Source organism: Mustela nivalis (genome assembly GCF_964662115.1).
Source record: "Mustela nivalis genome assembly, chromosome: 15".
Classification (NCBI taxonomy): Eukaryota; Metazoa; Chordata; class Mammalia; order Carnivora; family Mustelidae; genus Mustela; species Mustela nivalis.
Window position 1 is genome coordinate 88,755,647 of NC_139034.1, and position 7,595 is coordinate 88,763,241.

At 54.5% G+C, this 7,595-nt stretch overlaps 1 long non-coding RNA gene across 1 annotated transcript; it reads right to left on the bottom strand.

Moving 5' to 3' along the window:
* Positions 1–3,282: 3,282 nt before the first annotated feature.
* On the bottom strand, positions 3,283–7,500 carry LOC309849023. The gene is made up of 2 exons (XR_014303428.1): positions 6,491–7,500; positions 3,283–4,920 (listed from the first exon to the last, which is right to left on the bottom strand). It is a non-coding gene; the product is annotated as an uncharacterized lncRNA (long non-coding RNA).
* Between the last annotated feature and the right edge of the window lie 95 nt (positions 7,501–7,595).

Here is a 7,595-nt window from a genome sequence, read left to right on the forward strand (position 1 = left end):
GGCGTCTGAGCGTGCGACACGGCCTTACCTGCGAACACAGACCAAGGGGACCCCAGAGTCGCAGGAGAAAACCCATCCTGGCGTCGTGTCAGGAGAGGGCACGACACGCTCCAGGCACGCAGAGGCCGCCTGCCGCCGAGCCGTCTGTAAGTGATGCAGGCCCGGGGGCGGCGGCACGGGGGGGCGCGGTGTCGGGCAGGAGCTGAGTCACCGCCTCCAGAAAACCACAGTTGGGTTACCCTCCTTGACACCGACATAAGTGCCGGAGCTCAGAGAGTTCAGTGTTAGAAGAAACGAGACCATAAATAGAAGGAGGAAGCACGAGATCGTTTTCTTCTAATTCTCACTGGAGAAATGTCTAACCGCAAATTAAGTTCCGTGTTTGTTTCTCAAGTGACATGTGGCCTTCTGAAAGTTCACGTGCGGACCAGTGTGTCCGCGAGGCGCGGGGTAGGGCTCCGAGGTGGACGCGTGGGCCAGCGGCCCGTGCGGCAGGGTGGCGTGCTCTGCGTGAGCTTGAGGAGTGGGGGACGGCGGAGGAGATGGGTGCGGCGAGCGCCCACCCGCTGCGATTTCCGGAAAGAAGCCAGGGTGGGCTCCAGGGGTCCTTTGGAGACAAACTGGTTCAGAGCTTCCCCGAGGTTTGGGCAGCATGGTGGAGAGAGGCGTCCTAGCCGGGGTGGGGGGGGGGGCGGGGGTGGCCACCCAGGCGGCAGGAGCCGGCCGCCGGGTCTGCCCCTGGGGTTGAGCCGACTCCACGACGGCCGTCCGCCGGGTGAGGAGTTGTGCGTGTCGGGAAGGGTCCGGCTGGAGGCGGGGGCAGACGGAGGTGGGGGGGCTGGGGTGACCACAGCCTAGACAGGAGGTGTGCGCTTCCGAGAAGCCAGGGTCTGCAGGAGGCAGTGAGTGGAAGGGAAGCCTCCTACCCCGTCTCCAGGCCCAGGGCAAGGGGCTCGCGATGGTGGGCCCAGAGGTGCGGAGCTGCAGGAAAGCCAGGCCCGGGGACGGCCTGGGGGGCCGTGCAGGTGGGGAGGCGCCACCGGGATGGGGGGGCTGCCGCCCCCAGGCCTGTGGCCGACATCCCGGTCGCTCCCCTGCTGCCCAGAGGGGAGAAGAGAAAGAGAAGGGAGGTGCACCGCCCGCCTCCCCTGCCTCCCGCTCCTCCCACGGGAGCCAAAACTTATTTTTTTTTGAAGTCTTCTCTGCAGAGCTCTGGGTGCTGACCCGCCGACTCTGTTCTGGGAAGTGCTCACCCTCCCGTGCACGCCCCACGTCCCTCCTGCTCTCAGAGAAACGCTAAGCAGACGGCACGAGCCCTGCAGCCTCCCTCGACCCTGCCCAGGGTGCACTGCTGTGTGTGCTTTTGCATTGCACAGTTGTTTCTGGTTTCCTGAGTGCCTGAGCTGAGTGGCAGACCATCTAATGGCCACGGGATCTAGTCCTGCGCCTCTGAGGCCCAGTTTCCAGGTTGATGGGCTCTCGGGCTTGGTAAAGGGCCGTGCAGTCTGGAGCTCTGGCTCCATGGCTGTGTGTGCTCACCGTGCCGTCTCCCCTTGATCTGCCTTCCGGGCACATCGGGGTCACGGGGCTGGCCTCGGCTCCCAGCTCTGGCGGCGCTGTCCCTGGGCTCCACGCATCCATCTTGAGGAGAGTTTTCGGGCACATGAGCCCTGCGTACGCAGCATCTGGCGTCCGTACACATTCAGTGAATACCAAGACACCGCCGCGAGACAGGAGTGTGGATGGAGCCAGAGAATAAACATGGGTGTGGGTGCCAGGAACCAAGGAGGGGGCTTGAGGAAAGAGAGGGCCCCTGCACCAGCAGCTGGGAAACGTCCAGCTTTGGTGTAACCAGGGCCCCTGCTGATGGCACAGTCAGCGGCAGGTGGAGGCAGGGGTGAGGCAGCCTTTCCTCTGGGAGAGGACATGAGCAGGTGTGCACCGACTCGTAGGAAGGGGCTCTGGGGGAGAGGGGCATGTGTGTGTGAGCGTGTTGACGTGTGCCAGTATGTGTGTTCGTACACATGCGTGGTTTTGCTGAGACAGGTCACCATGGAAACGTAGTCACAGACACAGGTAAGTGCAAAGCCACAGGCTCAAGACCGGAGGAGACTTGTAAGGGTTCTTGTCACCAGCGACGTACGGATCAGGGTCCACTGCTTTACAGGCTGAGACCTGGCATTCTCCCGCGCACGTGCTGTTCTGGGTCTGCTTCTCCGTGATGGAGCACGTGAAGCGCCAGAGTCCGTGGAGAGATGGTTTCGGGCTGCAATTTTGAAGTCAGATGGCTCAGGGGTCCGAGCCTGGCTCCGTCTCCATCCGGGTGCTCCTGCGAAAACGACTTAGATTCTCTGGACCCAGTTTTCTTGTCTTCTTGAAGAGGATAATGCTAGTCGGCTCGTGGGTTGGTTCTGAGTTACCGTGTGCGAAGGTTCTCCTGCTCCATACTGCCCCCACAAAAGGTTGAGTAGGGTCGATGCATGTCACAGATGAGATCTGCCCACAGGAGGGCAAGGAGATGCGGACGGGGATCAAGAGCAGAGACAATTCCCAGGCCGAGAACTCAGACCGACGTCTGCATCGTCCACCAGACAGGCGTGGTAAGTAGGTACAGCAGGCAGTGAGAAATGACCCACCACGAAAACTGATCGGGAAAGCCGGAGTGGCCTCATTCAGACTAAGCAGCCCCAAGAACAAGGATGCTCCCAGGGACGAAGAGCCGACTTTAGAAAGAGAAAAGACAGACCTGTCCCCTTGAACCCTGACCCCACAGGCCTCCAGGAACAGAGCTTCAGAACACACAGAGCAAAACCTGACAGAGCAGAGAAGAGCAACAGAAGACAAATAAAGCCGTGCTTGTGGTCGGGGGCATCAGCACCCGACAGACAAAATCAGGACAAACCCAAAACATGGTCAGCCAGTTACAGGGATGTGCATCAAGGGAGGCCTACGGTGGGACGTTAACAAGTCTCATGTCATCTGACCACAAACTAAATTAGAAATCTAACAAAGATAACTGTAAATAACTAAATGTTTGGAAATTAATACGCTTTTTCTTTTTCTTTTTTTTTTGAAAAACTTATTTTTAAGCAATCTCTACCCCTGGCGGTTTGAACTCACAAACCTCAGATCAAGAGTCGCGTGCTCCACTGACTGAACCAGCCAGGCGTCCCTAGCAATACACTTCTAAACAAATAATCCAATAATCCTAGCATCAATAGATGATGTAAGTAAACGGCACACCTTTAAGTAACCCGAGTCAAATAAAATCAGAAAATATTCTGAGTGACTAGGAAAACACACCATGTAAAGGTTTATTTTAAAAAACAACTAAAGAATTACAGGAAAATTTATAGCTTCAAACGTTTACATTCAAAATGAAAGGTTTAATTAATGTTGATGTAAGCATCCACCTTTAAAAACTAGAGAGGAACAACTTAAGACCAAAATAAATGGAAGGAAATAATAAAAGTAGAAATTAAAGAACTAGAAAACGAGCAGATACAGAAGACCCACAGAACTGAGGAGCCTCTAGTCAGACTAGCTGCAGGAGAGGGAACGAAAATTGTGGATACCAGGACTGAAAGGACATGTACCTACGGAGAAGGCTGTGAGTCGTTCACGCTGGTAAAAAGTGGTATGGCCACATTCCCTGAGATTCACAAGCTGTCCAGATGGACACGGAAAGAAACAAAGCAGTTCAATCTGACATTTTAAATCTTTCAGAGGGGAAAAAAAAAAGATCAGAACTGGAGGGTATACCTGGTGAATTCTACTAAACTTTTAAGGAAGAAGCAACACCTATCTTAGACTCTTTCAGACACACAGGACAGGACACCTCACAACAATTTTATGAGTCCAGCATCATCCCAGACAGAAATATTACAAGAAAAGAAAATGACCAGTAGCTCTTCACCAAATACTAGCCATTTGAATCCAGCAATATACAAAATCCGCAATACACCAAAACCAAGTACAATTTGATGCAGAAGTGCAAGGTTAACTTAACATTTAAAAATCTAAAAAAGAAATAAAAACATAATCATCTCAAAAACAGCAGCATCGATGACATCAAACACTGTTGACTTAACTCCCAGCAAACTAGGAATGGAAAGGAGCTTCCCTAAGCCGGGAAAGGACATTTGCAATCTACGGACTGAAGCTGACATGCTGAATGTAACAGACTGAAAGCTCTCCCCCTGCAGCCAGGACAGGCAGTCGCCGCTGCGCTGAGCCCGGAAAGAGAAAGGAAACGCATACAGGTGGGAAGGAGTTGTGAAGTAGTGGTCACACGGGACAGGAGCGTGTGGGTAGAACAAAGCTACCGCTAGAGCAGGTACGCCAACCCAGCAAAATCAGCAGAGGTGGCTAAACCAAGGTCCGCTCTATTTGCACATTCAAGCAACAACTGGAGAATGAAATTCAAAGGTGCAACCCCATTCACAACAGTGTCCAGAATGTGTGGGGTGCCGGAGTTACAGACTGCACAAAAACACAGACGCCGGAAACCGTGAAGTATCGCTGAAAACAATTCAAAGAATCAAAGGGCTGCGTCAGGTCAGGGTTTCTTTTCCCCTGATGGGTGCGTTCAGTCCCACCCGCGAGTTCCGGCCGGGTCTCCTTCACACAGCGGTGAGCTCGTCTTAGAATGCATATGGAAGCTGAATCAAAGCAACTTGTGAAAGAGCCACTGGAGAGCTAAGTGTCCCTAATTTAGAGACTCGCTCTGAAGCCAGAGACGGACCCAGACGAGCCGAACGGAGCGGGAGCATAACCACGTGCCCAAGGGAACTAAGGCTTAGTCTTTGCATCAAAGAGCTGTCCGTCCGTGGAGGGGAGAACTCTGATTTTTATCTCACACCATCCCCAAAACTTAACTTGATCATGGGCCCAATTCTAGAAGCTAAAAGCATAAAACTTCTAGAAGAAAACATAAGAAAAATCATTGTAATGTTTGGAAATGCAGAGATTTGTCAGGACACAAAAAGCATGAATCATGAAACTAATATTGAGAAGTTGAATTTTAATTAAATTTAAGTTTTGCTTTTTGAAAGATACTATTAATAAATAAAAGGGCTAGCCGCATCATGGGAGAAAATGTTGACAGGACAGGGAGGTAGCACATTCAGAATACAGTTTAAAAAAGACTTGGAATTCACAAACAGCAATAAACTTTAAAAATGAGGAAAAAATTTGAACACTTAACCAAAGAAGACCCATGAATGGCGATGAGCACACGGAAGGGCCTTTTCATCTCGCCGGTCCTCATGCCGACTAGCACAAGGCAATGACACAGCTATCGGAAAGACGGGGGACACCAAGTGTTGACAAGGCTGTTGGTAAGGATGGGTCCCGGCTTTTCCACCCCGAGGTGTTTACCCACAAGAAATAAAAGCCTTGTCTGCCCCATGATGTGGGTTTGGGTTTTCATTGCAGCTTTACTGGTAACAACCCAAACGTCCTTCTGCTGTGCACAGGTGACCGTGGTCCTACAGTGGGACCTGCTCCATCCCTTCTGAGCACCATTGTGGGTTACAAATGTTGAAATATCAGTGTTGATTTCAGTTCCCATTGTGTCTCCACTCTTAGGAAAGGGCTCTGGTTAACCACATTTGATTTCTCAAACGAGCACAGGCCCTAGGTGATGCCACCCCACACCCCAGGGCCCCCAGGCCACGACCAGGTGAGTGTGTGTCGCTGGAAACGTGAACTTAATTAAAGCTACACAGTTACTCCTGCAAGTGACTAGGGCTGTGTGAGTTAACTCCGTTTTCCAAGAAAGCAAGTGTTTTGGTTCTTTTTTTATGAAAGTTCCTTTTTCATAACCGTCTGAAAGGAAGACTACCATGGTTGGAGTATTTCAAGGAATCTACCCAAAAGCTGTTGTCAGAGGTGTGCACAAGACGTGCAGTGGAGACATTCTCAGTGGCATTATTTTAAACCGCAAACAAGCACAGGCAGTCTAAGTGTCCTAAAGGAGAGGGCTGGTCTTCATACGTGTGTGGGACAGGACTCTCGCTTCTCTCCCCACCGTGAGCACATGGTTCCCTTGCAAGCTGACAGTTTGCCCGTGTTCCTGACGTGTCCCTCACTGACTTACCCTGTAACTTAAATTAGTTTCCAGCTGTGATCTACTTGCCTTTGTACCATTACTAAGCCAAAGTAAGTATTTTTGAGGTACATTGGCAAGAGAATTGGGGAAGAGAAGTGAAAAAATCTTGTGTCTGGTAGAAAATGACAGCAGCATGGCACAGACCCAGCCGTGACGGAACGGGCACCGCGCAGCTCCCCGCCTCCTTCAGGCCTGGTGCTGGCCACCCTCACCCTTCTGCAGGGGTCCGCCAGCCGTTGTTGGGCAAAGGAGAAGTGACCGGTATCTTACTCAAAACTGGAATATGACCAAATGGTGCAGCCCGTATGATGAACCACCGGGCAAGAGCAAAGGTCATGCCCCCGGCACACACTGCCAGTCCGTCCTAAACCTGGTTACCTTGCGAATCTACTGTTTATTCCCAGGACTGTCCGTCTTGTGAGGCTCCAGGCACATGGCAGTCCCGGCATCACAGGGTCCGTCTCACGCGCGCTTCTCATCTGTAACTTCTTTCTTCCCGGGGCCACCTGCAAACTATCTACTTATTTGCCAACAGCCGTAACCAAGGTAGTTTTAAGAACTGAGTCCTGCCCCTGAGCATTAATAAAGAAAACTGGTTTAGAACGGAGTCTGGAGGCTGGTGGGGGGACACACAGGCCCTGCCGCTGTCCTCCACGGCAGGCCCCTCGGGAAGTCTGACAGGTCAGAAGCTGGACAAGGCGGCCAGACGAGCTTACTACAAGCAAGCACGTGGGAAACTAAGGGGAAAGGCCCCAAGAATCGAGGACTGTCCGGTGCGGGCAGTAGACGCATGCGCCCCTCGAGCTCGAGGGACACCTCCAGAGGCGGCGAGGGCGGAGGCCCCGGTGGGGCAGCAGGACCGGCCGAGGAGGAGGGGCCGGGACACTCGGGTCTGCAGAGCCGCGCGAGCGAAGCGGGGCGGCGGCCGAGGGGAAGGGCGCGCGGCCGGAGCTGCAGGCCGCGATGAGCGCAGACCCGGGGAGCCTCTAGGGAAACCGAGGGCTCGGCCCGGGCGAGCGCCGGGGAGGCCCCGCGGAGGCTCCTCTCCCGGGCGGCACCAGGCTCCGGGCCCCGCCCGTCCTCCTGCAGGGGTCACGGCCGGCGGCCACCTCCGAATCCCCTTCCGCCGCGGTCCGCCTGCAGCTCGGTCCTCCGCGGGGCCGACGGGGATCGCAGCGTCCAGTCCGCGCGTTCGAGTCCCGCCTTGCTCAGCCCCGCGTCCGGCCGCCGGCGACTCCGCGGCCGCAGGAGCCCCCGGTACAGTGCCCGGCCCCGAGGGAGCAAACGGTCCCGGTCGAGGCTCTCGGGCGGCCCAGGTCGGCGCGGGCCTCGGCAGGGAACCGCCCCTCGGGCCACGCGTCTCCTCCCGCCGCGGAACCCGGACGCCCCTGCGCCGCCCCCGCCCTCTTTCCGCTTCAAGCCGGCAGGCCCCTCCCCGGCCCGTAGCTGGGGTCACGTGGAGCCACGGTCACGTGCCTTTGGG